Here is a 14,591-nt window from a genome sequence, read left to right on the forward strand (position 1 = left end):
GCATACCACAAAAAAAAAAAAAAAAAAAAAAGAAATGCTGACCTCGTGGGCCCTTGTGAGAATCAAGGAGAGGATGGGAGTGAATGTGTTTTGTAAGCTCTGAGGTGCTTTCCGGAGGTGCTTGTGAAGTTACCTGGGTCAAGGTTGGGAAGGTGAGGATACCTCAGCTATCCTGCCTCTATGGAGTCAATGATTGTGTATTAACTTTAAATACATTTCTGGAAAGTGATGCTTTAATAGCCACCTAAGGACCTATTAGGTACCCCTGAGCAAACTGTGACTCTCATTGTGATGGCCAGTTCTATGTGTCGAATTGGCTGGACCACAGTACCCAGATCTTTAGTCAGACATTATTCTGGATGTTTCTGTGAGGGTGTTTTTGGATGAGATTAACATTTAAATCATTGGACTTTGAGTAAAGCAGATTACCCTCCTGTAATGTGGGTGGGCCTCATCCAATCAGTCAAAGGCCTGAATAGAACAAAAGACTGATGGCCCCCAAGGAAGAGGGGATTGTGCCAGCAGAGAGCCTGTGGACTGGAATCGCAGCACTGGCTCTTCTGCGGGTCTCCAGCCTGCTGGCCTACCCTGCAGATTTTGGACTTGCCAAGCTCCAAACTTGCATGAACCAATCCCTTAAAAATCAGTCTTTCTCTCTCTTCCTTTTTCTCTCCCTGTACACACACGTGCGCACGCGTGCACACTACTGGCTCTGTTTCTCTGGAGCGCACTGACTAATGCCCCCATAAACATTAGGAGTCCTCAGATAGCTTTAAACTATATACTCTAACAGTCACAGTGAACATGAAGCTCACAGGGTGCCGCTTTCAAACACAGCTGGTCAAATCTAAGCCTGATTGCCCTACCTCAGCCATTCCTTGCCATGGAAACCACATGAAGATTCTTGCCCACAGGTCCCCCCAACTGCCTCCGCCTCTGGACTGACCTGGTGCTTCCCCATGTGACCCTGCATGGTGTCTGATGTTCTCCCCAAGGAACCGTGAGTATAATCAAGTCTTTAAACTGTCTCAGGCTCTCTCTGTCTTGACTTGCATCTGGTCTTACTAATCCCCATCCAAGCTACTATGACAAAACAGACCATGGCTTCAGCCCAGTGCTAGGAAAACCCTGGCCAGCGTCCAGAGATGGGCAAGTGGGTTACTGTCCCTGTCGTGTGTCACTCTGCTAGAGGCCACGGTACTATTCTATGTGAGATCTGGGGCTGATAGAAACAGTAGTCAGCTTCTCAAGCAGCTCAGGCCAAAAGAACAACTCCTCGCATAAAACAGAAACCATCATCGTCATTATAAACACGATGTGGCCCTACAAAGAGCCCAAGTGAGCAGTGCTCTTAGTGGGACCAAACGCTCATCCCGAGGAAGGGTTTTTACTGGTTCCTTCGGGGCCCAGATGAGTGGCAGTCGCCCCTGCAGGGAGTGTTCCAGAAGCATCTGCGTCTGAGACAGAGCTCATTCACCTCACTTCGGGGGAGAGGAGGCCAGCTACCTCTCAGAAAAGAGTTAATTTACCCCAGGTGACTCATAAAGCCACAGAATCACACAATTACAGAACCTTAACATTTCAGAGTCTGGAAGGGAGCTGACAGGCCATCTGGGTCCCGCACCCCTCATTTTAAGAATTAAAAAACTATCCCAGTGAAAACAAAGACTTTCACTCACCTGCAGTTCTCATTATGGAGCCCCCGATGAATGCTAATTGAAGGGCTGAGTGGAAAACAGCTTCGAACTACAACCAGTGTATATTTTGTGGGTTTTCTTACTGACTGAGGAGTGGGTCCATCCGTCCATCAGCCCATTTGTTTATCTGTCTATTCCACCCTCCATCCACCAATTCCCCTGCCTAGTAAGATGTGAAGACAGCGACACAGAGAGCACGGATTTCACTTGCTCGAACTGCCTCCTCTTCCCTTCCTGTTCCTCTCTCTCACCCAGGCTGAAGAGGAGCGTTGCATGCATGTGTGGGTGTGGGAGAAGGGCCAGTTGAAGGCCCTGTTGCCGTGGTTTTTTTTTAAACTCTCCAAGGCCCTCACGCGCCCATGGTCGATATCACCCAGCCAGGACTGCTTGACAGAGCACATGATAGAGGGGAACTTCATGAAGGGACCCAAGATGCTAGAGGGCTGAAAACAAGCCCTTCTCTTGTCTTCACAGTACCTTCCAGTGTCAGAACACGGGGTCACTGGATGGAGCTCAGGACAAAGAAATGTAAATAAACCACTGCTGGAGGTGCCGCTTCCCTGTTTGCAACGGCCAGCCAGACTATCCACCTGGCTTCGGCTGTGGGTCCTGAGTTAAACGTTACAGCTGATGGTGAGAGGGGCTGGGTGAATCCGTGATCAATAGTGATGTTGGTTCTTACAGGAGCTAAGATAAGGGTAACTAAATCCTGTGCTTCGGGCCATATAAACTGATCTCTGCAGGAGGGCGAGAATTAATTTAATTTCACATGCACAACCCCGTCCAATGCCTCCACCAGCTTTGTATGATAGACCCAGTGTGTGGCAAAGAAGATAGAGGGAAGACAGAAAGATTTGTTCCGAGCTCTAGGTATTATTAGCCACCACACAAATCAAGAGCTTGAACCTGATGGGGCCCAAGGCTGATCTAAGGGTGGCAAATCCAGAGCTTCTTACAGCTTCTCCCTCTATTTGGTTTATTACACACAATCTGTACCGGGACTGTTTTCACACTTAATGGCAATCCTGAATCACTATCTACTTCCCATTTTCGCCTGCAAAACAGCAACCCAGAGCTTGTGCTCCACCATAAATGCTCGGCCCCATAAAGCCACGGCTGTATAGACTTGCCTTTTTGTGCGTCTGTGTCTGATTCACTGGCGCTTTGGCAGCCTTCCAGGATCTAGGAGAGGAAAAAACCATCCTGAGCATCTCAACAGCCTCATTTTGATCTGTGATACTGAGCAACTCATTTCCACTTCACAGGCTCTGCTGAGCTGTACCACAGAAAGACAAATCCCAGACGAAGAAAGGGCGGGCGAGAGGATGGTGGAGGAGACGGAGGGAGGGGAGGGGAGAGCAGAAAAAGGCCGCATCTATTAAGCTGTTTTTCTTTTGGTGAAAAGAAGCATTTATCAGTGATTTCATATATCATGTGAGAGGTGGCTTCCTGCCAGTTTCCAAGAATCCAAACAACCCACTGACATCAGATGCTAAATATATCTCAGCCTTTGCTTTAGGTGAATAAATAATGCTGCTGGAAAGGAATAGGTTCTCTTCAGTTACATGTTTATTATGATCAGGCTGTCAGGCTGTGTAATCAAAAGAATAATATCCAGTTCCAAGGAGGACTGGTGGGCAAAGAATCTTCGAACGGTTTCGGGAGGTCAGTGATGGAGACCCGTTTCCCTTGCCTTCCCAGATGGCCAGCTGAGCCTGGCCCTGGGAGGGAGGTGGGTGATTCAGTTGTTGGGGGTCTTCAAAGCCCTGATAAATGTGTGTGTGTGTGTGTGTGTGTGTGTGTGTGTGTTGTATTTGCACGTCTGCCCTGTCCTCCAAACCAGTAAGGAACGGAGGCTGGTCTCTCTGGGGGAATACACAGAATGAAGACATTCAAGGGCACAGGTACTGTCATGAGCTTGTCATGAGGCTGGGCTAGAGGTGAGTAGGGACTGCAGAGAGCGCTGGGTGGGGTTTGTAGTAAAGATGGCCAAGGCAGCCTCTGTGTATTCCGCCAGGCTTCAGGTAAGGACGCTTGTCCAACAGCGATTGGAGAGCCTAACCCCACTGCTCTCAGGGCCTCAGGGCCTTTGATTCCACCCCTGAGAGCTTTTATGTTCAGCATGTTGTGTCGAAGCCACATGAAGAATTAAGATTTATAATAAGACCTAGAGATTTCTGCCTTCTCTTCCAGCATCCGCCTTCTCCCCGCTTATCCTCAGGCTCACATGGAGGAGGGGAGCCATCCCCAAGGGCTTGTAGGTACTTGGAGGAAGGGGCAGCTGTCAGGAGAAGAAAGGCAAGAAAATTAGTGGGGGAGAGAAGCAGACAGGGAGTCAGAATAGCTCCTGGAAGGTGCTGGATCCCTACCAACAGCTGCAAGGTTTCTCTTCGCGGGCAGGGATGCAATAGAGGTGGTTGCTATGGAAACGGGTGTAAAAGCAGCCCAGAGAAAGGAGAGGGCTGGATATAAAGAGGAAAGAGCAAAAGGTACACAACACTTTTAAATCATCAAAGGGGAATACTCCAGCACTTTCCATCTCTAAGAGGAGAAAAAAAAAAGTCATTGAGCCCAGAGACTGTGGAATGCTACAAGCAGGGGAGGGCTCGGGGCTCTCAGACACTGTAATCCCTTTCCCCCCAAGCCTGGGTATTGAACCTGCTTTCCTGCAGTTAAGATCATCGACCAGAAAAGCATCTTCAGGCTGCTCAGGGCAGTAAACGCCGAAGTAGACCGCATGCTCTGCTTGGCTTGGTCATGACCTTCAGTAACGACCTTGGTGAGATCAGGCTATTTTTCTGGGTCACGGTTTCATCCCCTACCTTCCTCCCAGAGGGGAATGACGAAGCACTTTGCTCAGGGAAGAAAAGATAGTGCTGTTTAAGGCAGAGACGTTTCAGAGTGTCAGGAGATCTGGGTGCAGCTGGACAAGACGTGAGCTGCCCCAACATCCCAGTGCGCCAGGGCGGCAGAGGCCCAGGCCGTGTTTATACACAACCAACTTCACTTTGTTTCAGTGTGGGTATTAATAGGATGAAAGCGTTTTCTCCGGCTGAGGAGAGTTTTAACAAGCCATCCATCTTTTATCCCAGGACTTACAAACGCGGCGCCGCAGACACCGGCGCTCTCCAATAGAAATAAGATTCGAGCCACAAACTTAACTTAAAAATTCTCTAGGAGCCCCATGAAAAAGGTAAAAAGAAACAGATAACACAAATTTTAATCGAATTTATTTAACCCCAATATATCCAAACTATTATCACTTCAATAAAATCAATTTGGAAATTATTAATGAGATCTCTTATATTCCTTTTTTCATACTAAAGTCTTTGAAATCTGGTGTGCATTTTGCAGTTACATCTCAATGAGCCATGTCTCAAGGGCTCAGTAGCCACATGTGGCTGATGGCTATTGTATTAGACAGTGAGGATCTAGAATTTTCCTTTGTACATAGGAAGAAAACAAAGAACACAAAGAAGAATGGAAATAGGTCTGTTTGGCTCAGGCACTGATTCTAACCACTGGCCGTGTCTCACTGTAGGAGCAATAATCACACACACACACACACACACACACACACACACACACACACACACACATTTTCAACAGATAGTCAACCTCAAAGACTTTTCTCTGCCGTTGAACTGTGGCCCTCCTGTGATTAAGATGAAGGAGAATTTCCATCTAACAACCTCAGTCTCTGGGCCAGTGAAACCAGACAAACACAGTTCAAGGCACATCTGTATCCCTTCCTGAGTGTTCCTTTCTGAGACAGTTTCTTAACCTTTCTGGGTTTGCCTACATTGCGAAATGGGAATGCTATTAGTTAGGTCACACAATTGCTTTTAGGGTTAAAAACCCTGTGGCAGGTTTAGCACACAACAGATGTCCATGGGGTAGCTCACTTCCTGTTCCTTGCCCAGCTCGGGTCTATCAGTCTGCCCCTGCGTATCTAATCTTCTCGAGGCCTCTGTGAATGAAGAAACTAGAATGGTACACTTCTTCACATGGTGGGAAACCACTAGAGTAGAAACAAGACTTTAAAGACAGGAATCGGCCTTCTTTCACTGATTCAGTTCAAGCTAAGAGCTGGGTGTTTTCCTAGCACAGAATGATACTAAGACTCAGTCAATCAGAAAGAGCCCTTCTTGAGAAAAGACTCTAAAAAAGAATGAATATATATATATATATATATATATATATATATATATATATATATATGTATATGTGTAACTGAATCAATTTGCTGTACACCTGACACTAATACAACATTGTACATCAACTGTACTCCAATAAAATTAAAATTAAAAAAAATTTAAAAAGGGAAAAAAAAGCCCTTCTTTTGATGGTCATGAATTACATGGTAAGATATTTAGAAAAGGAAATTTAAATGTGTCCTTTATCACAATAGCCAAGACGTGGAAATAACCTAAATGTCTATCGGCAGGTGAATGGATAAAGCAGATGTGATACACACACACACACACACACACACACACACACACACACACACACACACAGGAATACTATGCAGCCATGAAAAGGACGAAATAATACCATTTGCAGCAACATGGATGGACCTAGAGCTTATCATACTAAGTGAAGTCAGACAGAGAAAGAAAACACACACACACACACATAAGCTTGACATGGTATTACTCAAGTTTGTGGCTGGAAGGAAGCCCTTGTTTAGATTGAAGTAAAGTTCTGAAAATAAGCAAAGAACAGATTCATTGATTTTTGGGGGAGTCTGGGTGTAAAAAAGAGAAAGAATAAAGAAGTGCTCTTTGCCCGCTCTGTCCAAATGACAGACTTGGTTGCCAAGGGGGAGAGGGGGTGGGAGGGGGTGGATTGGGAGTTTGGGGTTAGCCGGTGCCTGAGTCCCCCCTGTGTGGGCAGAGCCCCTCAGGAGTGAGGTACGCACCTCAGCACCACCATTAAACCAGCACCCCTTGGGCCTCCTGACTCCCCAGCTCCCTGCAGAGGTGGGAAAACCGGGAGATTATGGAGAATGGCTCCATTCTAGGGCAAGGTTAAGTGTGGGGAGGCAGGGAGAGTCGCCCCATCATTATTCTGGTCGTTGTTCCTTCTGTGAAAGTGGCAATTTGAGCATCTACTCCAACCTCTCATCTAAAAAGGGCCAGCGTGTCCCAGGGAAGGAATCACAGGCCAGGGTGGCCACGGGGGTCAGGATGGGCCTGTTTGTCTGGTGTCCACAGGCTGACACGCCACTCTGCTGACCCCCATCCGGATGCGAGTCAGGCACTGCTAGCTGAGTAGGAAAGGAAAACCCAGAAAAGCGTGTGTCTGGTGACTGGGAAACATGGAGAGGCCTTACAGGCCTGGAATAGCGATGGGCCTGCACAGGCCTGGAAGTCAGGAGGAAAGAGGCTGGGCCTGCATCTCCACAGGCCTCTCCCAGGCTCTGGGGGCTCAGGCCACCCCAAAGTCCCGGAGGTTATGTAATTGAGTTCCTAAATGGATCAAAGACAGAACTCCAGACCCCTCATTTATGCCCAAGGACGGAAACACTGGATTTCTCCTGGGAACTTCTGGTTTCTTCTCTCTGTTCCTATTCTTTCCAGCTGCTGTCAGAAGAGGAAGAGGCCTTTCCAAACAGACATCTGTCTTCCAGTGGATCTGCCTCTCCAGACCCCACCCAGGGCTGCTCTGAGCCTCACAGAGAATAATGCTAGGAGATGCCCTCATCCTGGCCCAACTGGGACGGTTGGGCACTGGCCCCTGGTTCCAGTTTCCTTCTCAGCCCTAGAGCCCAGGTTGAGAGGCTCCTGGGCAGTGACTCCGTCAGAAGATGTTGGTGAGAGGAGGGGCCTTCCTCTCCCCACAAAGAGCTCTTTATATTCTGGCAGCAAAGGAAAAGCTGGCCGTGGGCCTTTACCCCACTGCCTCAGCTGCCTGACCGGGAATAGGAGTTGGTCAGGAGATGCAGACAGCAGGGGGAGAAAGCTTCACCTGCCGCACTGCACAGAGATGCTCGAAGCCCAGGTGGGCACTTGGTACCCTGGCCTGCTGGCAACCACAGGGCATCTCTACTCCTCCAGCTGGGCTTCGGGTCATCAAGACCCAGGTAGTGAAGGGGCAGGAGACGACGGTGGGAGAGAAGTGGGGTGTCATGTCCTGGTCCCTGTAGGTGTATGCAGGGGTGTGCCGGTGAGTGTTTAACAACGGGCTCTCTGGTGTGCAGCAGAGCCCCGATTTGTATCATTTGCCAGTGTCTTTGGTGTAGATGCTTCATAGCTGATTTCCAGCGGCCAGTGTGATGTCGCTGAATAGGGATGGGGACGGATGCACCCCACTGGCTCTCGTGAGCCATGGGAGCTGTGTCCTTGCACTGTGTGCGCTTATCTGGCTGTGCCCACTGAGTGATCCAGCCAGGCCCTGCATGGGGCGTTTTGAGACGGATGAAGCTCTCACTGAGTGCTAAGGTGAGGCTGAGAGTTTTGTTTTTTTCTTTTTTTATGCTTTTATTTATTTATTTATTTATTTTAATTTTTTAGAAAGTTTTACTGGAGTCTAGTTGATTGACAATGTTGTGTTAGTTTCAGGGGTACAGCAGAGTGAATCAGGTATACATATAAATATACCCACTCTTTTTTAGAGTCTTTTCCCATATAGGCCATTACAGAGTATTGAGTAGAGCCCCCTGTGCTATACAGCAGGTCCTTATTAATTACCTACTATATATATAGTAGTGTGTATAAGTCAGTCCCAATCTCCCAATTTATCCCTCCCCCGACCTTTTCCCCTGGGTAACCATAAGTTTGTTCTCTACATCTGTGACTCTACTTCTGTTTTGTAAATAAGTTCATTTGTACCTCTTTTTTTAGATTCCACATATAAACGATATCGTATGACATCTGGAGGCCGAGAGTTTTGAGTGCCATTCACCAATACCAGGAAACTAACTTACTCGCTGTGACCTTAAACCTGTGAAATGAGATTTATCCAGAAGCGGGAGTTATAAGCGATGGGATCAACTCTCAGGAAATGAATGATCTAATTGTGAATGGTGTCAAAGGACCTATTCTATAAGCAAGCAAGGCAGACTCCGATCTATATTCTCCTACACAAACAGTAGGAAATGTGGGGCATTGTGTGATACTCACTGGAAAAGAAAAAATGTAAAAGGAAAGCAATGAATTTTCTTCGACCTTAGAAAACATTATTTTTGTGGGTATAACCTAGAATCAATTATTAACCCCCTTTTGAATAAAGCATAACGTGTAGTAAACTGCAAGGAGGGTTGTTCATTTCATTGAATGATAAATAAAATGATGTTTGACCAATTTGATGAGGACAGTACGTCAGACTCAAATGTTCCGGCCTTTGATGTTGCCGTAGCGACAAACCTTATTAAGAAGCTTTTTACATTTAAAATATGAAAAATGCAAACAAAATTTAGTAGTGAAAGTAAAATTAAATATTTAATGACATAATTAAGTCTATTAATGGTATGTTCTTTATTTTGCAGATTAAGTGTTCACAGCGATGATCTTCTCTGTTACTTAAGCAATGTGTTTTTCATAATTATTTGTTAGGTATTTTCATTAACATTTGATGAATATTAATAGTTAAAATAAAAACCAGTTTTTATTTCTGTTGTAATGACTTTATGGAGATAATAGTATATAACTGTTTATAATGTGTTCTACTTGTTAATGTTTAGATCACCGATTTTGTTGCCACAGAGTGAAAACGTGGATCTTTATAGGTGATGAATGACAATTGTCACATTCTTCCATTATTCTTTATTTATTTATTTAATCTACTATCCTTAATGTAGCCCCACTGTGGGAGAAATATGAATTGCAAACTCACAGCTAAAACTAATAAGTCGTGTTTTAGGTTTAATCCTATTATTGTGTTAATAATGACTTGCCTATCTGTTTAGATGTCCTAATTCCTTTCCCTTTTTTTTTTTGCGGTACGCGGGCCTCTCACTGCTGTGGCCTCTCCCGTTGCGGAGCACAGGCTCCGGACGCGCAGGCCCAGCGGCCATGGCTCACGGGCCCAGCCGCTCCGCGGCATGTGGGATCCTCCTGGACCGGGGCACAAACCCGCGTCCCCTGCATCGGCAGGCAGACTCTCAACCCCTGCGCCACCAGGGAAGCCCATCGTTTCCCATTTTTAGCTCATTTACCTCATCAAAGCTCATACGGCTCTGGGACATTATCTCTCCATGACATTTAAGGCTTAATATCTGATGGCCTCCCAGATATTTTTCTTCTGGGATGAAGGATCAGGGTTTTCCATCCTGGACAATGTGAAGCAAATGCATGTGGATCTCCTAATTTCCCATTTTAGACAGTGATGGTGGAGAGCAAACAGGAACGGGTCCAATCAACATGAGGGCCTGAAATGCATATGGTGGCCGTGCCTTGGTTCAGCAAGTGTGGCGGCCACGTTGCCATCAGCAGCACGGAAAGCTTGCCACCTCCAGGACAGCCCAGGGCCTGCGTCTTCTCCAGTCCCCACCTCTGGCTCCCACTCCTCGGGCTGCTGACCACCCCTGCAGCTTCTTCTGAAACCTTAGGCGCATTTTCCCTGAGGATGACCAGCAGGAAGGTGACAGTAGTGTATCCCAGTCTCACGGTCAGGCGGGCCCGCAATCGCGATTCCAAGCCGTTCTGATCCAGATCCCTGCTCAGCATTCTGTGACGGGCGAGAGCAGGCCTTAGAGTGCAGACGGAGTCGTGCTAATCAGAACAGGATGTCCTTTGGCTTTCCTCGGAAAGCTTTTTCTCTTCTGCAGAAGGCATCTGCATTTTTAAAGCCACAGCTCGTTGGAAAGAGTTCTGAACCACAAAAATGTACAGGAGGAAGGAGAGTTTCTTCTAGCCATTAACAACCTATAGGTAATTTGTCATTTAAGTGTACAAGAACACATATGTGTTTCAGTAGCAACTACAATTACAATTTATTGAGAACTGACCTTCTGGAGGGCTATTTCTGGCTCTCATGCAAACCCTGCAAAGTGGGAGAGATCGCACTGTTTTATGGATAAATGTAAGCTTGGTGTGTAGGTTGGACACTCAAAGGGTTCACAGGTGTGAACAGCTGGGATGCAAAGGCAGGTCTTTCTGGCTCAAAATCCTGTGTTCTTCTCACCACAGCGTGATCTTACCTCCTTCATCAGCTATTCCTCTCTGTGGTCATATAAGACACAAGCTCCAGATACATCTCACAACTGTATTAAGAAAAGCCAAATATATGTATAACTGTACACCTGAAACTAACACAACATTGTAAATCAACTATACTCCACTATAAAATAAAAATTAAAAAAAAAAAGAAAAAAGCCAAACACACACAGGCACAGGCAAAAGGACAAGGTCCCCCTTGTTTATGAAGCTGATGCAGGACCCTGGTGTGCAGGAAGACACCAGCGGAGGTGGCCCTGGCCCCGCTGCCCTTACAGGTATTCCAACCCTTTGGCCTTGATGGGAAACACCATGCCCTGCTCTCAGATTTTTAGGCGGGGGCACTGGTCACCTGGGCCAGGCTGAGGTGTCTGTGGGTTCCCCAGACCTCTACAAACAGCTGTCCTGGAATATCTAAAACTCAAAATTTTATAACATGTGCTTAAACCATTCACAGTGAACACTTAACAGTTCTGGCTACAGTAAGTCCCCTACATACGAATGAGTTCCGTTGTGAGAATGCGTTCGTAGGTCCAATTTGTTCGCAACAAATTTAGCCTAGGTACCCACCTAACACAATCAGCTGGATAGTACTGTACTATAATAGGTTTATAATACTTTTCAGACAAATAATACATAAAAGACAAACAAAAAATAAAGAAAACATTTTTAAACTTCCAGTAGAGTACCTTGAAAAGTACAGTAGTACAGGACAACAGCTGGCCCTTCTTAGCAGTACCAGCTACATCACCGCTGCTTTTACGCTTGCTTCCAGACATCCTGGGCCTGAAATAAAGATACTGTACTACTGTACTCCATACAGTACTGTACAGAGACGTACACAAAAGCACAACCACTTGCAGAGGCTGCACGTGCGTGACAACGTACGCCAGACATGTGAACTAACTTACGTGATTGGACACGCGAACGTAGGTTCGAATCTTTGAAAGTTCGCAACTTTGAAGGTTCGTGTGTAGAGGACTTACTGTATTTCCAGCAATAACGTTCGCTCTCATTGTCACTGAGAGCCTGGCTGCTGCTGCCAAAAGTGAGCGGAGACTGCAAGACACAGGGGCTCAATCCATACCAGGCCCTCGGAAAGTCTACTGGCCCAGGGGGCAGTGCCAAGAACCCATTTCAACATGCTCCGTGGCCTCAGTTTCCCCCTTCTCGCTTTGGGCACAATCTGTCAAGAACAAAGCACATGTGGGCTCAACAAGGACAAATATGGGATTCCAGCACCCTGGGGTGAGCCGGCCTGCTCAGCCGGGACCTCACAAGGTGACGTCAGGCCTTCCCTTCGCTCCCCTGTCATGTCTCTCCTTGTCGAGCCAGCTATGTGACCATTGTTTATTACCGACTGAGCCCCAGCACCATATTTGGCGCTGCACGCAAGATGGATAGATTCTTCCTGTCACCGGCCTCACTCGGGTGGCAGCTCTCCAGGTCTCCTCCCCACCCGCTCCCCTCCTCCCTCCACTTTCCAACAACCCCAGAGGCTCTGAACAGGCCTCCCCGCAGGGCAGCTGCAGACCCTTTTGAAGAAGCCGTTTCCGGGAGAGGAGGGTGACGATGACAGATGCCCAGTTGGCCTCCGTGATCAGGAATGGGCCGGGCCCCAGTGAATCATCTCTGCCATGGAAGCTGCTGACAGCATGGAACCTTTCTGGAGTCATCTCCTTCCCGATCTGCCCTCAGCTCTCTCGTCTTCAGAGGAGAGAGGCTTTCAGACAGAGAGGCCTGTGATTCCCAATATTCGGTGGGTGGGGAAAAGCTGAGATGCTAAGGTCAATTATACTGCCTGATGGAGAAAAGGTCAATTTGGAGAGTAGAATGGGCGTGACACAGAGCTGGAAACCATTTTCCTTGTGCCCTAAAGCTTCACCGTGACTCGATTTTGCATTGGTCCTATAGGATCGTTGTGGCATCGAATAAGGACTCTTTGGAAAGCTGAAAGACAGTGAGGCTGAGAGAGATGTTCCAGTTGCGAGACCGGGATGCCCAGTCCTTGCCCTGTCACCGAGTATCAATGTGACCTTAGGCATTGCGTCCTGAAACTTACTAACACCCGGTCATTTGAAGGCCAAGCGCACTGAAACTAACCCAGTGAATATCAGTTTCATTAACTAACTGAAGATAAAGAGAGGTTTCGGGAGCTAAACCTGGAGGTTGAGAGCCTGAAGTTGCAGATTAAGGGGTGGGACGTGGTGAGTACACGCAACGTGCCAGGCTCTGTGCTGTCCAGTCCCTCCGCAGACCTAGAAGTTCATGGGTGAGCAGGGTGGCGTGACGACGGTTTTTCCAACACCAACCAACCAGTTCTTCAATTCTCCGACACCAACTGGGTGTCCTACCATTAGATCCAATTCTGACACTAACTGCCTGTAGTTAGTACAGACGCCCCCGCCGCCCAGGTCAAGGGCTCAGTGCCACTGAACTGCTCCCATTTCAGACACCCACTGCTCATGCGGTCCCCAGCTCGGAAACTCCTCAACCCTGTAGTTCAGGGATTTTTGTGGCAGTTTCAGTAAGTAGGCATGGTTGGGGGTTGAACTCAATCTCCAGCCCCTCTCCCCTCCCTGGAGTTGAAGGTGAGGGTGGGTGTGGCTTAAAGTTCCAACCCTCTAACCACGTGTTTGGTTCCTCTGGGAACCCCTGTGAGCCATCTGATTAGTATAAACTCAAGTGTGGTCAAAGTGTTGTGAATACCACTCTCATCACTCAGGAAATTCTACAGGTTTTAAGAACTCCGTGCCAGGAACCGGGGACAAAGACAAAAATATATCTATTTTTTTAAATTGTAGCACAGGTAGACAGAAATGTAAATGCCTGTGGTGATTGCTATGGAGGGCTAAAAAAAGGTGATGCTGAGCACCCCTGCCTGCTGGCTGGGGAGGCCCTAAAAAAGGAAGTGATCCATGAGGCAACCGTGTGGGCAAAGGTTCACTGTGGCCACAGCGCGATGTGCCTCTGAATCCTAATATCTATGTGACATTGGACAGGTAGCCCGCACCTCCAGGCCTTCATGATCCCATCCATAAATGGGGCTAATAACTGCCACACTTCAGGGTTGTGATGGGATATAACGAGACTCTTTAAGGACAACCTTCACACCATGGCTTGCACGTATTAAGCGCTCGATAGATTTAAGCTGTTAATACTGGGCGATGATGGTGATAATGATGAAGGAAAATGTCCCGGGAAGAGTGAGAAATGGTATGTGGCTGAAGCACTTAATATAGAAGTGGCCCCAACTGCCTTGTGATCCGTGAGACATCCGATTGCTCAGGCAGCCACACGCAGACCGCCGGACACCTGGCTCCCAGACGATTAGGGAGTGGTGGGTGGGGGGACCCCTCCTCCTCCTGCTGCAGGCACTGCAGGGCTCCCCTCTCTGGAACAGCTTCCTGATGCCTCGAAATGGTGCCTAGTTTAGCTGGCATGGGATCCAAATCTGACTATGCCCCTAATTAGAAAGAGCTACCGTTTGAAACAGACATAAAAGAAACCAAAAATATTTTTTTAAACAAAGCAAAAACTCTCTGTATCTAATCACAACAGGAGAGAGAGGGCCAAGTCTTTGTGAGGTGGTCTTCCTGCTTGGGGTAGATAGCCTGACATAGGGCCACGGGAGGCTAGGGCTCGGGGTGCCCCAGACGCTGTGAGGGAGGGTGATGGGGACACCCTAGGACCGGAGGCGGCCTGCTGGATGGGGGGCTCGTTGATCTAGGAG

General features: G+C 47.6%; 2 long non-coding RNA genes across 3 annotated transcripts in view; one reads left to right on the plus strand and one right to left on the minus strand.

Annotated features, from left to right (window-relative positions):
- Window positions 1–9,194, plus strand: part of LOC114484547 (uncharacterized) — a 15,228-nt gene extending 6,034 nt beyond the window's left edge. Inside the window, exons 2-4 of one of the 2 annotated variants that reach the window (XR_003677604.2) lie at window positions 915–1,000; window positions 7,283–7,515; window positions 8,546–9,194. This is a non-coding gene — a long non-coding RNA (uncharacterized lncRNA). The remainder of the gene's footprint in view (window positions 1–914; window positions 1,001–7,282; window positions 7,516–8,545) is intronic. The other variant, XR_003677605.2, reaches the window with a different exon arrangement.
- A 1,465-nt stretch (window positions 9,195–10,659) lies between these two features.
- On the minus strand, window positions 10,660–12,408 carry LOC129391642 (uncharacterized). The gene is made up of 3 exons (XR_008616168.1): window positions 11,770–12,408; window positions 11,548–11,644; window positions 10,660–10,905 (listed from the first exon to the last, which is right to left on the minus strand). It is a non-coding gene; the product is annotated as an uncharacterized lncRNA (long non-coding RNA).
- Window positions 12,409–14,591: the final 2,183 nt, after the last annotated feature.

This window comes from Physeter macrocephalus, chromosome 20 (assembly GCF_002837175.3).
Source record: "Physeter macrocephalus isolate SW-GA chromosome 20, ASM283717v5, whole genome shotgun sequence".
NCBI classification, from domain to species: domain Eukaryota; kingdom Metazoa; phylum Chordata; class Mammalia; order Artiodactyla; family Physeteridae; genus Physeter; species Physeter macrocephalus.